Source organism: Coturnix japonica, chromosome 3 (genome assembly GCF_054131305.1).
Source record: "Coturnix japonica strain WE chromosome 3, WE-NBRP24, whole genome shotgun sequence".
NCBI classification, from domain to species: Eukaryota; Metazoa; Chordata; class Aves; order Galliformes; family Phasianidae; genus Coturnix; species Coturnix japonica.
The window spans coordinates 61621767-61642272 of NC_140665.1; the positions used below are offsets into that span (position 1 = coordinate 61621767).

General features: G+C 36.3%; 1 protein-coding gene across 9 annotated transcripts in view; it reads left to right on the forward strand.

The window, feature by feature from the left end:
• The window catches only part of HS3ST5 (heparan sulfate-glucosamine 3-sulfotransferase 5), a 185297-nt gene that overhangs the window by 75346 nt on the left and 89445 nt on the right, over window positions 1-20506 (forward strand). For 6 of the 9 annotated variants that reach the window (XM_015858782.3, XM_015858784.3, XM_085541811.1 and 3 more), the window contains one exon: window positions 19937-20145. The exons of 1 other annotated variant lie outside the window; for it this stretch is intronic. The gene's annotated coding sequence lies outside the window, so the exon portion shown is untranslated. Of the gene's footprint in view, window positions 1-18471; window positions 18499-19936; window positions 20146-20506 lie in introns of all 9 variants that reach the window. 2 more of the 9 variants (XM_085541806.1, XM_085541810.1) reach the window with 1 other exon arrangement.

The window sequence follows — 20506 nt, forward strand, 5'->3', positions numbered from 1 at the left end:
GAATGCCAGTACACACTGTCACATCCATGAATGAAGCTCTGGGAGTAACTCTGTCCTAATCAGTAATTCACATAATCAGCTTCTACTCTTGAGTATGGATATTCATCATTTCTATCAGTAGTAAGATGTACTTGTTGACCAGAAGTAAGCTAGATTTGAGATGTGTAGATTGAGTCTTCAGCAGCTATGTAGTGAGATTTTTTTGAAATATCTTTTGTCAAACTTATCAATTTTGCAAGCATAAAGATTCAACAGAGTAATGTTTTCTGACAGCTTAACTAAGTTTGAAAGCATCAAGCAACGGCACTTAGATAATAACACTGTCAGGGATGTTTTCATTGCACTAGATGCCAATTAAATTACTGATTTCATAATTATAAATCAGCATGTTACAGTGGATAATTAATGTTGTCACACTCAAGTTGAAATACTTTATATAAGCATAAGCCTTTACTCTGTTGATTTGCTAATTCAGGAGCCAGAAAATATTGCATATTGTCTTCAAATATTTGAATACTTTTTTTAGGATTCCTTCTCCTGCCTGCAGCTGTAGCACCACTGTCTGCTATTTTAATGGCCCAATTTATTGAGAGTGCACTGTTTTCAGAAGGAGTGTAATAATCTTTTAGGAGAGTAGTGTTCATATAAAATTAAAATTAAGACATTATTTGGGGTTGTGGGAGGGGAGCCAAACATTTGAAAAAAATGTTGCCAGACTTATGATTTTATCAATAAGAGAATTTGTTGGAAGGAAAGATGGTTGACAGTAGCGAGGACTTGGTTTAAATTTAACTGCTGATGTGAGCTTTCTCAAAGTTATAAAAGAGATGATGAAGTACACCTAAAATAAAGACTTATTGTCCTAAAACAAACAAGTGTAGTAAATCAATTAGCTGAGAAGATTGAGAGTCAGTTGTGGCCACACTGATGAGTTTTCCATTGATAAGTTACACTAATAAATCCTGACTGTAGATCATAGGGTAGACTATAGACTAAAGTACCATTGCCCGCCTTTGAGTGGATAAAAAAGGATCTGAGAATGTTCTTTTGCTTTTTCTCTCAGAAACAAAGAAACTAATGGTAGCTACCTACAAAGCAGCACAGTGATTGTAGTTGTAACCATGGATGAGTTCTATTGATTTGGGCTAGGAAGAGGCCAAATCTCAAGGCCATTCCTGTCTCCGGGGTGTTTAAAACCACAGCTGCTCCCACCAGGACAGCACTGTCCGACTAATGGACTTTCTGTGAGAGGGAGTGTCTTCTCACTTTCACTCAAAACTGTGACAAAACAAGGAATGTGGAAGTGACGAGCCTAGAAGAACAATTAAAGGTGGCTATTTCTTGTTTACAATTCAAGATGCTCAGTTTATACTAGCCATGTATGGGGATTCTGCCTCTATTCTCTCAACTTCTTATTTCTCTTTCATTCAGCCCTATTGTATTAAAATACCATAGTTGCTTTCAGCATGGTTATATTATAAAGAGTGAACTTTACATGAGTCCATCCAAAGTTGCCCTTTTTGTTAGGGCATTTTTTTTAGCATTAATAGTCTTGAAACGTTCATTTGAAAATGTCAGTCCTGTTTTTTTTTATGTGAATACTTCTGTAGTCCACAACTTTTGCAATTAAAAGTGAACATATATATATATATATATATATATATATATAATTATTATTATTACTTACTGAAACAAATAAATGGAAAAAAAAACACAAAAAAACACAACCATCCTCTTTATAAATATGTATATATATACCAGAAGTTAATCAGTTCACTGTTCTGGAATTAGCTGACTTGTTTGCCTTGGTGTGTCGCCAATTAGTGGGAACCCAGGGATACTGTCAGCTGACAGCTGGAAAGAGATCCCCAGCTCTGCAGCATACGGTTCGCTGTGTTATACAAAACCCTGAGCTGATGGTATTAATGCTTTAACATTACTTATTAGAATTTTCATCAGCAACCCGTCTGCTACTTTTTAATGAGGAAAATACACTGATAGAACCCTGCAAGCAGCAGTTTTCCTCAAAATTTTTCTTCTTATCTGAAATGCTTTTGTAGTTGTTGTTTAGTGTACCTGAAAGATTTGTGTTTTTTCGAGCTTTGTTTTTTTCTTCACCCCAGATAAACAAAATGAGGCAGAGTCAGGAGGAAAGAAGGAAGGCCTTTTGTTTTCCAGGCAGTTCTATGATTCAGAGTGATCTCTGAATAATCTTTAGGAAGCTTTTATATCAAAAGGATTTGCTTATGAGAATCTAGCCTTAGAAAAATTTGTACTGTAAGAATTATTTATTATTACTTAATGGGGCTGCATTGTCCTAAAGTCCTAAGGTCCTAAAGTGGACTCAGATATTCAATAAATAATTGAATCTTTGACTTTTTTCTAATCTAGATGAGGACAATTTAGCCAAAAGATTTCTTTTAACATTTAGAATAACGCACAGTTGTTTTCCTAATGTAGTTATGCTCAGAAGGACTGTTAATAAACAAAATCATCTAATAGAATTAGCAAGTTAAGCTCCACAGGAATGAGCAGTGCTGAAGAAATCTTATTTACTTTCCATCATTAAATCTATTATTCTCTGGAGTACATCCTTCTATGTACTTATATTGAGTGTGTAACTTTAACTTATATTTCTTATAGTATATGAAAGCAACTCTGCACGCTTCCACTGTCACTGCTAGCACTTTGAAAACACAGTGAAGTAGAACCTAATACATGGGATGTGGATGGAGTCATAAATAACAGCTCTGTGAGAACTGTACATAAACAATTCAAGATTAGTATTGATCTATTTTTGCATTATTTACAGTTGCCCTTGAGTCCATGTGCACGGTTTTAATGGAGCTTAGCAATGTCAGGATTCAAGCTAAATACCACATTAGAAGGCCCCCAGGGAGAAGAGATTTCTGAGTCTGGTAATAATGGACAACGCGTATCTGTTGAGTGCTAAATACAATTGTGTAGCCTCCTGTGTTGGATGCTACATGGATTAATGCAAGACTGTAAATTAATAAATGCTTGTTGATGAAGTAGAAGTCATATATGTAGTTAACGGCCTAAAACTAAAAATGCAAAATTTGCTCCTTTGTCCAGAGATATTTTAACTCTGTGATGAAACAACACTTGGAAACTATTGCGGGAAAGAAGCAATTTCATTTATTTATTTATATATTTCCCCTGGGAAGTTTATAAGCAAAAGTGTGGTGAGAGTGAGTGACCTTGCATGTTTCACGAGCTTAAAAAGGCTCCTGCTGGCAGCGTGCTGTTGGAGGGCAAATAAGAATCCCGCTCTTATCATCAGGGATTGCAATCACTGTCATAGAGCTTCTCATGTGCTCAGCATTATCTGTCAAGAAAGAGGTTTCTTGGTGAGTTGGAATGTTTTGGAATACATACATCTGCATTTGTATTTTGGCAGTTGGAGCTGATCTGCAAGCAGAACAGCTGTGTCAGCAGTTTCCCTGAAAAAGCTGCACAAAGTCAATTATGTAGCATTACGATAGAGGTGTCTGATGTGTGCAAGGAAAAAATGACCAGATAGGTGTTAAACCATCATTCCATTGCAGTAGCAGTTTAAGGTGTACTTTTGCATTTTGTCAAGTTTGGTCTCAGCTAGTCTTCTTGATGTCATAACTGGAGATGTGTTGGCACCTCAGTGTATCTCTGTTTTCCAGGTATACTTTGCTTTTCAGTACATGATCTTTAAAGCAGAAAGCCCCATCTTCTTAGCCTTATCCATCATACCTTTACAAATCATTTCATCCTTGCTCCCTCCAATTGGTAGATCTCTATGCATTGGACAGCTTTCACATTGTTTTACATTTCAGAAATAGAGAATAACGTAGGGAGCGAGGCGTCTTGGAAGTCCAAAGTTTCAAGCTGTTCTTCTCACCTTCATTTTTAACACAAAGTTGATGGCTCTGAGTGAGTATATAGTTTAAATATTTCTGAGACTGAAAGCCCTATTTCATATTCAGACATTCATAGTGTTTATTTGATTAAAGGTTCAAATCACCTTTCAAACTAAATTTAGGCATCCAAAGGTAGGTGTCCAGTTGAACTAAGCTCTCGATGTCAACAGCTCATTAGTCAAAGGCTTAATATGGTCATTGGATCCTAGAAGGCTACGAGTAATTTTTCACAACAGCAAAAAAAAAAACAAAAAAAACCACAAACATCAGCATTGGTGTAAAAATGTTCCCTCTCTATTCACTTGATTTATTTCAATGCTGTTGATTAAAGATTTCCTGCGGACTTCACATGGTATCAAAGACTTTTTGGATCAGGTCTTGTTTTATAGGAATACAGGGTTTGTTTGTTTTTGTCAGATCCAATAGAAATTACTAATGAAACGTCTTAAACAGCATTTATTGGGTTTCTATTTGGGAGAATATTATAGTGAGATAAAGTGCTGCAGGCAAAGAAATTCTATTAAACAGAAGTACTCAAGAAGTTTTTATTCCAAATTATGCTGGTTTACTACAGAAATTCATTTTCTCTTGTACTAAAAATTAGTTAACTATTCAGAAGGAGTAATTGCATTTAATGAAGTTAAAGTGCTTGGTAATCTTCAAATCTTCAGAGCTTAGTTTTCAAAGAAGTTGGGTGTCATGTCACTCAGTATTTCAGTAGACAGAGCATTGGGGCAAAAGTGAGAGGGATGCCTGTGAAGGATCAAAGTAGGGAAATGAAGAAAGATGATGTATCTCAGTTCCAATATGACCATCTATAAAGCCCATCCAAATCCCTCTATGTAGCATTCCTTCTATTTTATTCAACTGCATCATTTAGTGTCATCAGCAAATTTGTTGAGAGTGTACTCTATCCCACCATCTTCATCACTGATGAGGATGTTGAGGGTCACCAATCCCAAGACTGACCCCTGAGCAACAGCACTTGTCACCTGACTCTATGTGGATCACAACCCTTTGGTTGCAACCATTCAACAAATTCTTAATTCCTGCCTTCAAATCCATACTTCTCCAATGCAGAAATAAAAATGTGGTGTGGAACAATACAAAAGGCTTTGCATGAATCCAGGTAGATGGTATCAACTGACCTTTCATTGTTCACTGATGCCATTACTTCATCATAGAAGGCCAACAGATTGTTCAGGCATGATCTGCCCTTGTTATATCATTCCTTTAGTCTTTGATCCATTCCTCTGAAACTTTTGTTGAGCTTGTGTAATTCATAGCTGGGATCCATCTGTCATACTAGTCCTTCAGGGTGAGAGCGATGGAGTTTTTTGAACCATTGCATGGTGAAGCCAGCTGTAGATCTATCACCACTCTGCTTGAAAAAATCCATTTGCCTTCGCCCAAGGCAGGAAAAAGTCAAACTATCTTCTCAAGCATCTTTTTTTATGAGTGTTGCCGAGACTTTATCCCCTTCCACAGTATGTGAAAGCTTTGACTGGGCAAGACAAGTAGAATTTGCAGATCCCTTATTTATTGCGTATATTACTGTGCTTTGCATATAACTGTGCCAATTGCAGGAACATCTTTGTATGGATTTTGGCTGAACTGATGCTATGCATTTCTTTCAAGTGAGAGAAGTAGTGAGGATCTAATCTTGCTTTCTGTACTGTTCTCCTTAATTAGTCTTCAATGCTTTGCATAGAAACAATGTTACACAGATTCTGAGAATGGATATCACTGACTCCAGTGTTCTGGGAGCATGCACAGTTACTAGTTAGCAGTTAATTATTAGCAATTTTAGTATGAACTTAGTAAAATGGTATGAACAGGAAAAATAGAAATTTTTATGCTGAGTGATTTCTTATTCTCTAGAAATAGGTTGGAGATGCAAAACTATACTTCTAGATATTTACAGCTAGCATTGCAAGCTGTATTTATTGTTTTATAAGCATGCAGTAACACTTGCTGATTATTACATAAGAATACATTAGGGGCCTTAAATATATCATCATTGTCATTCATGTTGTTTATTAAAGAAGTCCTTAGATCTCTAATAAAGAATGACAAAGCACTTCAGTTCAGGAAGATGCCCTGTTTACAAGGGGTACTTCAGATTATTGACTATCATCACAAATTTCAAGTTTTTGTTTTTGATATTCCAAGCTGCATGGAAATTTTTTTGAAGAATTCATCTTACTATGTTTTCAGATTGCATTGGAAAATGAGAATGTTTTTTTTCTGTCTTTAAAATCATCAGATAATAGGTTCCTTTCTATGAATTTTTCTATAAGGCAATCCCAGGACAAGAGAAAGAAGTAGTAACTGTCTGCTAACTCATTTCAGAAGTCAGTTTAACTGCTTGCTTTATAAAGCTAAACTTGATCATGCAAAAACTCCCAGTACATCCATGAATAAGAAATAAATTTTGACTTATACATTATTTACTGTGGTAAAACTTATGCAATTTTCATAAGAAACGAGATTCCAGTTTATTATAAGAAATAAAATTTAATAGTGAATATTTTTCATTACTATGTTTCATCATTTTGCTTTTGTACTGTATGCAAGCATCATATTAGCAAAGTCAGACCTTCACTGTTCTATCATGTTTCTACCAGCTAATGTCAGAATTTAGGTTTCCCTTTGGACAATATAAAAAATCTAGGGCTCCTAAATGCAATTAGAATTGCAACTGCTCTACTGGACTCTTGCAGTCCATGATCTGTGCATGCGCAGATGTTGTATAGCACTGAGACTCTCTGGAACCTTGTTTCCTTTTTAATAATATGAATAAAACAGTTACACATTTCTTGCAGCTTGAGTAGTGGACAAAGCAGAAGATTTTCTATTGGTAAATAGTAAAGAGTTGAGTTGATTTATCTGCACAAATTGTTTCAGAGTCATGAGCCTGGTATGCTGTTTTTCTAGATCCTACCCATTCCACACAATTGTAAGTTTTCTTCCTAGTGAGAGAAGCTAAAATAACATGAATATTGTTTCCTTAGTTTTTATTTGCCTTTGGAAGGCATGAAAGTTGTTTGGAGTGTGTAACAAAAAGGTAGATGAAATGAGAGCAATATTATGGAAAAGATCACCAAAAAAAAAAAACCAACAAACAAAAAAAAAAAAACAACCCAAAAACCCAATAATTAAGTGAATTCTAATCTTCAAATCCTATCAGTAATGCGTGAAGTAATTGAGCAAAGTGTTAGGCATTCCTTTGGACGTAATATTTCCTCAAAGTTTTTTAGCAGCTTGATAGGAAATGAGCCCAACTTTTGTTCTTTTGAGGACAGGTACAATAGGACACTAAAGCATAAAAGTGATGTTACTCTGGCAGAAGAACAGAGTTAACAAAAGTAAAATAGCTTTAAGAAAATGATCATGATTCACTACAAAACCTCTTAGAAGATCTTCTATTACCTGTTACAGGCACTTTCTTATGATTCATATTTTAACAATTCATACTATTGATAAGTAATATCAAAACCACTTTGTGCAAATGCTCTGTACTCTTTTGTTCAACTAACAATATGCAAACCCCTTCTTATACCACTTAAAATGTTCAGTGTTTGAACTCAGAAGTTTCTATTTGATGCATTTTATAAAACAAAAAATGCTTTAGGATTATCCCCTTGTGTTCCAGGCACCACAGGCATAATTAATAACATTTTAGTAGGTTTAATTTTAAAACAGAGTTGTTGTTATCTCTTGCTGAAAATCATAATTACATTTCTTCTGTATGTACATCCTGAATGACACAAAATTACTATAATTATGTTAAAATATTCAAAAACATGTTTGTTTGTTTTTTACAGTAACTTTATATGTCTGACTTTCATGGAAAAGTAAAGGATAAGAATTTGCTTTGGCCTTAAAATCAGGCTGTTTGTGGTATATATTTAATGTCAATTTCTGTAGGTTATATCCACTGCAATAAGCCCTGCAGTGTCTACGTGATGATCACAGTAGATGATTTAGGCACCTAGCAGGAGGAAAAACAAAAACTTTGGTACACTGCATCCCTGTTTAAATAAATAATAATAAAAAAAGTTCTTGAACGATAAAAGAAAAAAGAAAAAAATGGGTTCTCTGAAATATGTCTGGATTTGTTTATCTGGCCTGGCAATCAGTATCTCATTCAAATCTCATCACCAACTGGATTTCAATCACTGACAAATTCAAACATGAATCATCTTTGTATTATTGATCAACAAAAAAAAAAGTATGTAAAATTTTCATATAATTATTTGTTCCAGCTCAGTCAAAGAGCACAAATATGACTGATGAGAGAAACATTTATAGAAAGCATTTTATTACATACAGACGTAGCCATGGTTCCTAGCTGTGGTAGATTTCTAGCTAACAAACTCAGTACCTTTGACAAGAGGTAGGTGGTTGTACATTGGGTGCCTGGGGCTTTACTCACTTTAGTGAGGGGAACATGTCCTACCTAAAACTGCTGTAAGCATAAGGAGCCTCCCTGCGAGTAGCTTTTGTGCTCTGGATTGGGTGTTAGTGTCAAGTAAGTCATTCAATAAGTGCTGTGTTTGGGAAAAGGAGCCCCAAAGGAAATGACAGTAGTAAGAGAAAATAAGATCTTTAACAGGGTTCTTTTTATGGAACTCCTGTATGAAACCTCTTTTACTTTTCTCTTATGAGCTCAGTTGTTTTTCTATAAGCATAGAGTTCTAAGTTTACCTCAAAAAAATTTGGAAAAGCTTCTTTTCTGGTGTCAAGATAATATTCTAAATGTAAAATCCAGAGGATAATTGTAGGAAAGATACCTCAAAAACTGGGTCACTCGTCACTCTTCTTAAGAAAAGCCATATACTGTGCTTGTTATAGAATAACAGGAAAAATATAGTACTTTGGTAGAAGCAAAAATAATTTCATTAAACAGCAGGCTATATTATGAATTACTGTAATTATTCCAATTCAATTTATTTCCTTGAAAGTTGCTTCTGAAAAATGTTTCTGTATTGAGTCGAGGTCTACAACTCCCACAGGAGAGGAGTGGAGGGGCACACACTAGTCTTATTTATGTGGTAACAGGCAAGATCTGAAGGGATGGCATGGAGCTACATCAGAAGATGGTTAGGTGGGTCTTAGGAAAAGATTCTTCACCAAGAGTGTGATTGGCCATGGGAAACAGGCCCCCTAGGGCAATGGTCATGGTACTAGCATGCTGGAGTTCATGAAATGTTTAGATAGTGCTTTCACATACTGAGTTTGGATTTTGGGTGGTCCTGTGTAGAGCCAAGAGTTGAATGCAATCATAGAATGGAATTATAGATGTGTTTGAATTGGATCTTTAAAGATCATCTAGTCCAACTCCCATGCAATGAACAAGGACATTTATAGATAGATCTTGTGGGATGGATAATCCACCTCCTCTCTGGGCAACAAAGCCTTCACTGCCTTTAACCCTTCCTTATTTCCAATCTATTTTTACCCTTTTATAATTTGAAACCATGTTGCCTTGTTCTATCCCAACAGACTCTGCTGGAGAATCTGTCCCCTTTTTTCTTATAGCTCCATCTTTAAATATTGAAAGGCCACTATTAAGCCTCCCTGCAGTTTTCTCGGGGCTGAATGGCCCCATATCTCTCAGCCTGGCATTGTAGGGAAGGTGTTCCTCAAATCATTGTTGTGTCCCTTATCTGAATGTGTTCCACCAGGCCTATGTCTTTCCTGTACTGAGGACTCTGCGTCTAGACACAGTACTCAAGGTAAGGTCCCACCAATGCAGAGTACAGGGGCAGGATCACTTTCCTTGACCAGCTGGTCATGCATCTTTTGATGTAGCTCAGGGTACAGTTGGCTTTCTGGGCTGTGAGTGCACATTGCTGGCTTGTGTCCTGATTACCATCCATCTCCAAGCCCTTATCTGCAGAGCTGAAAAAAAGACTTTGTAAGGGACTGTGTCAAAGGCCTTGTTGAAATCCACATAGATGAGATCAAGGGATCATTCTTCACTGATGCAGTTGCACCACCATAATGGTCCCTTTCCAGCTTACGATATACTATGTTTCTGTGATTCTACCATCTGAAGTAGACACTTTGCTGTTGTTCTTTCTTCCAAAGTACTAAAGCAGGAGAAAATTACTTTATTTGTAACTCTGTTTGTACCTTGTGTCCTAGTTACTGCCCCAAGTTTTCTTCACAACAATTGTGGAATGCTTTCTGTGTTGCTCTCTCTTCATCTCTACCACATCAATTGTCTTAATCTATAGTACAAAGATGAACAATTGCAAATTTCTTGTGTCCTCCTTGCTCTTATCCTTCCTGGCCCAAAGTATAGATGCTGATTGTGCTTACATGCTAATTCAATACTACTTCTCCCCTGGAGAAAAGCTGAATACAATTTGAAAGAGGGAGAAAAGAAACATTTATTTAGTAAATGAAAGCAATGTTTTTTAGGTCAGACACTTATTAGTGGAAATCAATGTATCATCACTGACCTCCATAGAGCTATGGCAAATTACATCAGCTCAGAGTCTATATGTAATAATGATATTTGCATTTGCTGAGGCTTTGAACAAGAGCTGCTATGCTTTCATATGGAACAGATTTTCTGCGCAAGGAGTTCTTAAGACATTCTGTTAGGAGGGTTTGGAGTTTGCTGCTTTTCAGACTTACAGTAATTCTGTATACTACTACTTGTTCTGCTGGGATTTCCTAATTAGCAACGCTGAGCAGGAAGTTGTTTGAATTTAATATGAACTGTTGCATCTCTCTCCCTTTTGCACATTTGAAAATGAATCTGTTTGAACAGAAATGTGTATATGGAATTTAATTAAATGACCACATCTGCTGCACCTTAGTTCTTGAATGTGAAAATTTGTCTATTCAGATACTCATTTGAGAGATACAATTTGTTTGCATAGATATATTTGCAAATAAGCTTACTCTTCTGTCTTTCCAGCAAAGCTGATATGAAATCTTCAAAGTTTTGACCTCTAAAGTGCAAGAAAATATTATTCCTAAGTTATTTTCCTTCTTTACTATCTCTTGTTTAAATCTTACTTGACAGCAAATCATTAATTGACCACACAAATGACCACAGGGTTTGTAACTGGTGACTAAGATGAGCTACAGAAGAACATGAGTCAAAGTTATCTGCTTGTTGTGACAATAATAAGCCCAAGGGCACAACCTTCTGTTCTGGAGAAATAAGATTTAGGTCCTTTGAACCACCTGTCTCTATCAGAAAGAATGAGGGGGAAAAAAGAAGTGCTTTTGGACACAGATGCTCACAAACATTGGCTGAAAAATAGCTTCTCTATACTCTTGAAAATGCTTCTTCTAATAAATAAAACATTCTCTCTGACATTCAGACATCTATTGTGGTCTCTGTTATTTGATGCAGATTTTGGCCATTGATGAATTTTTTGGGCCACCTAGTGAATGATCAAAACAATCTACTTGTGAGTAATGAAAAAATGAACTTTAGGGGGAACTGTTAAACAAACAAAAACATGAGCTCTCTCTTCATAAATACTTGCTTTAGAAAGATGATTTTTTTTTTTTTATGATGGGTATTCATGATTTTTTTTTTCCACTGTTGTCAGTGCTCTTGAATTAATCATAAGCTCAATGATATTTTGTGGTCTTACTAAAACCTGTAAAGCCCAGAGTCAAGTGAGCACAAAGGACCATCAACTTTCATTTAAAAATAAATAAATAAAATAAATAATAATTTTAAAAAAAATTGCCTTCTTGTTTTAAGAAAAATAGGTTAAAAAAAAATGTGTATTCTGCATGTCCTCAAAACTCATGGCTATACGAGCTCATAGTACACATGCAGATCTAAGCTGGTGGGTTTTAGATCCATGAGGAAGTAGCTGAGTCTCTGCTTAACTTCTTGCATGCCATTTGATAGTCTTCGTATTAATGTAAGTAAGTGGAAAGTGTTCTTCAGGAAAAGGTCTCATAGGGCTGTATTTAAGTCTTCATGTCTCCATCATGTAACTCGGTTTCATGGATAAACCAGGAGATGTTGTGGCTGAAAACTAGATCTGAAAGAGAAGACTTATTGACCAAGTTTTGAGGCCAAAGCTCTGAGGCAGCCAGAGAATCTCCACCTTACTTCTGCACAACATTAAAGCATTATCACAAGTGATACTGAGTATTTTTATGGTTTTTGCTCAAGTTCTTTTGTTGTTCTTACCACCCCAGTGTGGTAATACTTACAAGTTTTATTATTAATTCTATTAATATATTACAAAACTGATATAGAATTACAAGGTTGGAAAGGACCTACAGGATTATCTAGTCTACAGAAAACCAATAAACTGTATCTCGGAGCTCCTCATCCAGATGCCTCTTGAACACTGCCAGGGATGGTGACTCCACCACCTTCCTGGGCAGCCGTTCCAGTGCCTGACCACTCTCTGAGAGAAAAAGTTCCTTCTTGTGTCCAGTCTAAACCTCATCTCGTACAATTTGCGTCCATTTCCTCAGGTCCTGTTTGTTGCGTGGGAGAAGAGGCCAAGCCCTCTCCTCGTCACAACCTCCCTTCAGGGAGCTTTAGAGTGCGATGAAGTCTCTCCCAGGCTAAACAATCCCAGCTCTCTGAGCCGCTCCTAATAAGACTTGTGATCCAGACCCCTCACCAGTTTTGTTGCCCTTCTCTGGACATGTTCCAGGGTCTCAATGTCTTTCTTGTAGTGAGGAGCACAAAACTGAACACAATGCTCAAGATGTGGCTTCACCAGTGTTGAATACAGGGGGATGATCCTACTGATCCCACTATTTCTTAAACAGGCCAGGATGCCATTGGCCTTCTTGGCCACCTGGGCACACTGTTGGTTCATGTTCAGCTGAGTGTCAACCAGCACCCCCAGGTCCCAGGTCCCTTTCCTCTTCACAGTCATCCAGCCACTCAGCCCCAAGCCTATAGCTCTGAATGATGTTATTTTTGGTCAAAGTGCAGGACCTGGCACTTGGCCTTGTTGATGAGATGCATGAGAAGTAATGTGATTGCTCACTTCACTAACTGGCTTCTAAAAAAACAAACAAACAAAACCCACAAAAATGAAGTATTTATGTAGTCTTGATTTAGGTATGTTTAAAAGAAATAGAGAGGAAAGTGTTCATTAAAGTGGGGAAAAAAACATCACAAACACCCTTGTTCAAGTATTTATCTTCGTTTCTTAGTGAAGCAGATTGTCATCCACTTCCCCATCCTTGAGAATCTTCATTTATCATTTCCTTCTTTTTCATCTATTTTTCTCAAATTTCCTATCAGTTTCAGCTCATAAAACGCCACAAGTTAAAAATAGCAACTGATGGCTGCCTGTTCTAGACCAGTTGTTCTTTACCAGAGTTAAAACACGTGCATGGAAATAACACTGGAAATAAGAATACATTGTTGGGAAGCTTACGTAGATCCTGTTGTCAGTCTTTCTCAACCTTTAATGACATTCATTTCTCCTTTCTTGGAGAAGATGTTTTGTGGGTTGGTTGTTTTTTTTTGTTTGTTTTTTTGTTGGTTTTTTTTTTTTCATATTTGTCACTGAAATTCTCAAACTGACGGTCTTAAACAGCACTAGGTTAAAAGAAAAAAAATCATACATACATGTAAAAATGATACAGTTTACTCATTATTTTCCTGTATTGATACTATTCTCATTCCTCCAGGCAACCAGAGAGAATGGGAGACCACCCAAGAGCATGAAGGGTTGCTTTTTTTTGTAAATCCTTGTTTGTTGGTTTGGTTTTTGTTTTGGGGAGTAGGGGTAGGGAGGGGTTAAGTTGGGTTGTAGTGTTAAGTGAAGTATAACTCTGGGAAATAACTATTGTATCCCAGTAGGCATGATGCTGATCTCTTTTGTGCTGAAGTAAATAAAGAATAATTTTACCAATGTGAGTACAGCCACATCAGTAAAATTCTAGTGGGAGTATAGAATATGGCACAGTATCTCTGTAAAGAATAATGAAAGATTGCAGTGGGAATTGCTGTTCCTTTGTATCTCTGCAGGAAATCAGTTGAATTTGGCATTTTAAATGGTTGAATAAAAGAAACTTCTGATTTTAATTAATCAGAACTGACTTAATTAATCCAATATGTGATAGGAGATCACTGTGAAATTTCAACCATGTCATCTTATACTGGACTGAATACCTCTGGTCTGGAAGGGAAACGCACTTTTCAAGTCTAATATGATAATGTTTGGCAGCATTTGGGCAGGGATGGGAACTGGCATAAAAGCAAATTGAAAATAAAGACTGCTGCATTGTCTCAAACACAGCTGTTATATGGTACAGAGCAATTATTTCTTTCTGTGTTTATTAAGGAAACCAGGAGACAGCAAGTTAACTTTGTTAGTGCAAGCAACTTTTCAGCATTCTTCACTGCTGACAGCATCTTCTTTCAGAGTGCAAAATCAACTTCTGAAAAAGTGGCCATTTCACTTGTTTGTTCAACTGACTGATAAACAATGGGCTGCATTAATGGATTGTGTATATACACAGTGCATATGTACCCACAACACTGTCTCATGCAGTTGTCCTTCAGCATGCCCATGGAAAACTTGTTTCTCCACCAGTTGTGGATCTGGCACAATGCTAGCTGCAGCAACAGAGAGGAGGGGTCTGCAGGCAAGATGCTGAGATCAAAAGATGCTGCCTTTGGGCAAGGGAGATTAAATCAGATCCCAGGAGGTTCAGTACAAGATTAGATTGCTTTCACTGTCTGCCTGGAAACATGCTAATGTTATTTCCAACCAGATATGTTGAAGAGATGGGAAGTTGTTGAAAACATGGATGAAAGAAGCAGGTCACCCACTCAAATTAATATTTTCCAGTTCTAATATATTTACTATATATTTTAGCAGCTTAAATATGTTTTGGCTCATTACAGGGCTCATCATAAAAATTTAGCTCTTTTTATGATTTCTTGTGCTTGACAAATTTTATCCTAAAACGAGGGGAAAAACAAACAAACAAACAAACAAAATTTGTGAAAAGACCCTGAAAAGATAAGCCACAGTGATATTTGCATTGAGCAGTGATATTTGCATAGAAACTATTTTCTAAAACTTGTACATCTTTTGAAGTCAGCTTAATTCTGCAAACAGTACAATTAAGTTTGAATGAGGTTGAATTCCGCTGAATAGCTCAGGGCAGTGAGTCTCTTTGGATCATGTGTATACAATCTCGTTTGAGACTTGCAGTGTAGAGTTTACTCAGAAAAATAAGAAACTCTGCAATGGTATTTATTCTGTTAGAGAAACAAGCAGTCCTGCTCAGTGGTCTCCTAACCAATTTTCCCATGAAAGCAGGGTAGTCAAGGTTGTCCTACTGAGCTTTGAATAATTCCAAGGATGAAGATTCCATAACCTATTCAGGCAACCTGCTGGATTTGACCACCTTACTGGTGATTTTTTTATTAAGGAAAAACATGCTGTGCTGAATGTTGTGACAAGTACTACGTATTTTCCTACCTTTGGGGATAGTATGGTTATGTCTTCTCCATGCCCTCCCCTTATATGACTGACGTCTACAGTTAGGTCTCCAGGGTTGGAAAAGATCCACAAAATTACCCAGTCCAACCATCCACCCATCACTAATAGTTCTCACTAAACCATCAACACAATGTCCAAACATTCCTTGAATACCTCTAGGGTCAGTGACTCCACCAACTCCCTGGGCAGCTCATTCCAGTGCCTGTCCACTCTTTCTGTCTTAGGATAGCATATGCAAACTTTACTTTCTTCATTTTACCCAGGAAGAGTTAGTGTTATGAATACAAGTATCTGAATACATAGAAATGTGTAAATTATGAGAAACATCTTCAAATACTTCAATTTTTAATATGAGCACCTAAACTACAGTCATTAAATCTTTGGAGTGGGATGTCTGTTTGCAGTGTGCTGATGAGTATGTGTGAGTCCCACTGGCCCTTTTCATCTTCTCATTGTCAAACAAAGCTGCCAAGGATCAATATCTGTTGCGGTTTTCTCTTTCCAGCAAGTATGATGTAGCATTGCTGTCTGGGCTATAATGTGATAGATTTCATAGATTCATCTAATTTTTGTGTCTTTTTACACCGTCTCTCATGTTAGTGTGTTAGAAAACCATGTCTGTGTGCACAGACATGGATGCAGTGGCTGTTCCTTTATCTGACTCACATAGAAAGTACTGTCCTCTCAACAAATCCATGTTGCTCTTGTGTCTGCTGTGGAATCTCCCTCAAGAGGAAATTTTCTATTTATTTCCTTAATGAACTAGTGATTTCTTCATATGCCAGTTCTTCATCTCCTCTAGTTGGCTGTACAGTTGGACTACTGTGCTGAGTTTACCTTACCAGAGTAGCTACTCTTGTCCCAAGTAACAATCTGTACCAAAAACCAATTGCATAGCTAGTGCACAAGAAATTATATCAAGTGAACATTATATATATGTATTGTGTATATGGTTTATAAAGGAGATGTGGTGTATTAGAGGTACATGCATGTTCTCTTGTCATGCTTTGAATTGTACTTAGGTATAAGTGAGGTTTCTCTGTTACACGTAACACTTTTGGAAGGTATTTTGAGACAAACAGTGCATACGTGTTTTATTCTTTTTTCTTCTAAAACCAGCATTATTATAATACCATTCTTTTAGTGTAGACTAATGCCTCAATATACTTACTGCATATTTTACCTAAATATATATATATAGTTTACTGTTAGGGTTTTGGCTTTTTTTACTTGCAATGCAGGAAACAGCTCAGCTTAGAGCATACCTAAGTGCAAAAACCTATGCAGAACAAATGAGTCCTCTTGAATCGTTTTTTATGAGACAATATCCTTTGCTTTGAATTCAACAAGCTTTTGGAATGCTTTAAAATCATTGAGTGACTGTTTGGTCTCTTAATAGAGAGGAGTGACATATCTATACCAATCAGTTACTCTTCTCAGGCTCAGTTTGTTTCCTATCCTGTCTTTCTACTAAGTGAGTGGAGGAAAGTTAGAAGGCATTTTGTTAGGGCATATGGAAGAGTGTGAGGAACACAGCTGACTGGATTAGGCTTGAACAACTATGTAGAACAGGAAGTATCAAGCCAGACAAGACCTAGTCCCTATCTCATGTAGGGAGTGATGCCCAGGAGACCTATGGCCAACATGACTCCCAAGTTTCTTTAGGGGTGAAACTAAGACACCGTAGCAATTCATAAATCAGTAAATGAGGTTTTCAGCACATATTTATCAATTTGATCCCTAAAACTTTTTTCCTAATGAAAAAGCCTCTGGATATATTTGGGTGTGTCTAGCTTAGAAGACAATCAGCTATTTGTATGGGATCAGTTACACAACTTACTTAATTTTGTTGGTGTTTGCTGGAATTAATCCTACTTCCATGGGGGAAGAAACAGAAATTGGGTGTACCATGTCCCTTTGACCTTATGTTAGAGAACTGTAGTATGAGCATGAATCTGAGAGTGTACACTGCTGACTTATCAAAGTCTAAGGTACAGTGAGTAAATAAATGCACACTGAAAACCTGCAGTCACTAAAAAAAGTAATGTTCTCATAAACACAAAGAGTTCACTGAAGATAATAAATAAAAGAATAAGTAATAATATTCCACAGCTTAACTTGATTTTTCCCTTCACTTAAGCTGTTTACAATAAATAAACTGATGACATTTGTGATTATGTATAATTACATATATTGATATTTGCATGTATTCCACAGGTTGAAATGTGCCCCTTATTGGTAGATCTGTCATTCCTAAGACTTATTTTTATAATCAGTATGAGATTTCATCACATAACAGAAAATAAATACCATTACTAAATCTGAAAACAATCTATTCTTGGCAGAATATGTGTGTTCATTTAAAATGAACAGTATCCGTTTTGTAAATAAGTCTACATACTGTCAACACATTATTGACTAGTCTCCTTGAGTCTAATGGGAAAACAGTCCATTCTGCAATTACGGATTGACTACAAAATAGTAAGATTTTCAGCAACATTATTCATAGGATGATTGACTGATGTCTTGGAAAATTGTAAGGTACTTACGTCATATATCACACTTATGGGAAAGAAGGGAAATGTACGTATGAAGATTTCCTCTAAAAGTATTTTAAAATCCCCCTTCATTATCTCTAAGTTCTCTAAGATAAGGAAAACTGCCAAAGCATGACCCTTAAAATGTGTCTTATGTTTTTTGTGATCAATTTAGCTGAAAATTCTTTAATTTAGAGCATGACTTAGCTGTGAGAATACAAGAGCACTTGAGAGCTCCCTCTTACAATTTTATCCCGTTTCTTTCCCTCATTGTCTGTGTCACACATACATGCAATGGCAAATGTTGTTTGCCAAATGATCTAATGCTACAACTCATACCAGAATATATCAAATGATGTGCTTCTGATTTCCAAAAATCTAAGAAAGGAGTATGTTTGTCTTCTTCACATGATTGATAAGCTTATTTCTAGGGAGAATTCATATTCTTTGCCTACAGGACATTATTTTTTTCAAGTTTTTTTCAATGGTGGTTTTGTTTCTTTGTTTGGTTTGTTTATTTGTTTTTCTTTTTATTTTCAGTTATCAAAGATGCTGTTCATGAAATTGGTAAGATTTCACAGAGAAGTAGTTGAGATGTATTTTGATAGTTATTTTTGTTGCACTCTGTGAAACAGCTATCAAAAGAGAGCTTTGGGGAATTATTAGTTTAGACTAATACAGGAGCTGAAATAGCTGTATCATTTTGATAAACTGGTGCTTTTGGCCACTGATTTACGTATATTAAAGACAATCTCAGTCAGAAACCATTTATCAGATAAGTTATTGAAGAAATTTTCTGACACAAAAGCTAAAGCATTGCAAGTCTTGTATCATACAGTCAACTGCGGACAGAAGTAAGCTGCTTTTAAGCCAAGTAAGTAGTTTAGATAATGCTGATGGAAATTAAAAAGGATGAAAAAGTGGGCTGTGTTTTCCTACACTTGTACTAGATTCTACAGGTTCTACATTGTACGTTTCTACAAATACACATTGCATATCTCTTCATTCTTTAGTTAGGGCACCAAAAGCATCTTACACTTGTTAGACTCCCACCATACTGAAAGTAACTCAACTGGCTCGTACTGCCTGATGTTTATGTAGAAATGTTTTGATTTAATTATCCTTCTCTAATTGGAAGTGTTTTATTCCCAAATAATAAAATAGTTACAGAGTTAATGTCTTGGCAATTCACACTGACATCTAGGATTTTGAAAGCTTAACTGTATCAAAAAATGTAGACGTATTTGTTCCTAAAATTGGGAATAGGAGGATAAGCAGGGAGAAGACTGCAGTTAAATATCATATTAACATTTGCATCTGTGTCACATTTCTTCAATTTGGAGGTATAGTTAGACTATAAATATCTACAGTTTATACAAAAAAAAAGGAAAAAGTCAAGAAAAGTGAAACAGTTCTCACTAAATACTGCTAACATTTTCCCCAGATGGGTCTGACATTGTTCTCAGTGTAAAAGCAATCTTCCCAGTGATTTACAAAATGTCTGTAAAATAAATTTCTGGTCAATGTCAAGAGTAAAAGGCAGCAGAGTGCTACTATAAAGTGTAGTACATTACCTCTTGTGAGTGAAGTTCTAGCATTTTTTTTTTCTGACTTAAAAATATGTGTACCTTAAAGTTTTCTGTCTTTGGGAATGTGGTTTTTTGTTTGTTTGTTTTTGTTTTTTGGTTTTTTGTGGGTTTTTTTTTGGGGGGGGGAGGGGGGTTGGGGGTTGTGGGGTAGAGGATGTCTTACTGTTATGAAACACATTTGCTATAATATTCCTTCCCATTCCCCTTCCTCCCTAACATGTGCTCTAGATTCCCATCTGCCAGTGTTTGCATGATGCTGGGACAGTACTTTCAAAACCTTGAACTGGCAAGAACTACAACTGGGACCCTGCTGCACAAAATTTCTTTTCAGTCTGAAAGACTGCTGTATTTATTTATTTATTTATTTATTTATATTTTTCCAAATGTATAAGAAGCAATCTTCTCTTTTTGTACAGGCTCCGCGAGTTGTACACCATTTCAGCAGACATGTGTGATCTTTCCACCTGCATATCTGGAGTTGCTTTATGCCTTCACTGGTCTTTTCAGTAACTACTAAAAAACTTCTTGAGACTGAGCACTGGAACAGATGAGTTAAATTCTTCTTGAATATTCTTTGTTGGAAGTGGATGTATTGGACTTTCTGAATGTGCATAAGGACACAAAGGTTAGTATCCTCCGTAAAAGTTTCAGGACTGATTCACTTAACCATTACTAGTGCAGACTATATTTCAATTTGTTGCTTATTTGTTGCTACAGATCAAAAAAGTGGTGGTTGACATCACATATATGCCTGAGACTGTGCTTTAAATTACCACTGAATAAATTTAGGTAGAGAGCTAATCCAACTTACAGTCTTCTGCATGACTTGCTGGCAGACAAGAGCAAGCTCTGTCCATGCTCCAAGCTTTATTACCATAAATCATTTCTGCAGTATTTCTTCTAAGTGTGGATTTAGTTCATGGCAATCACGTTCATCTGATTTATTTATCTGACAGAAAATGAGGAGGAGAGATTCTGCTTATATA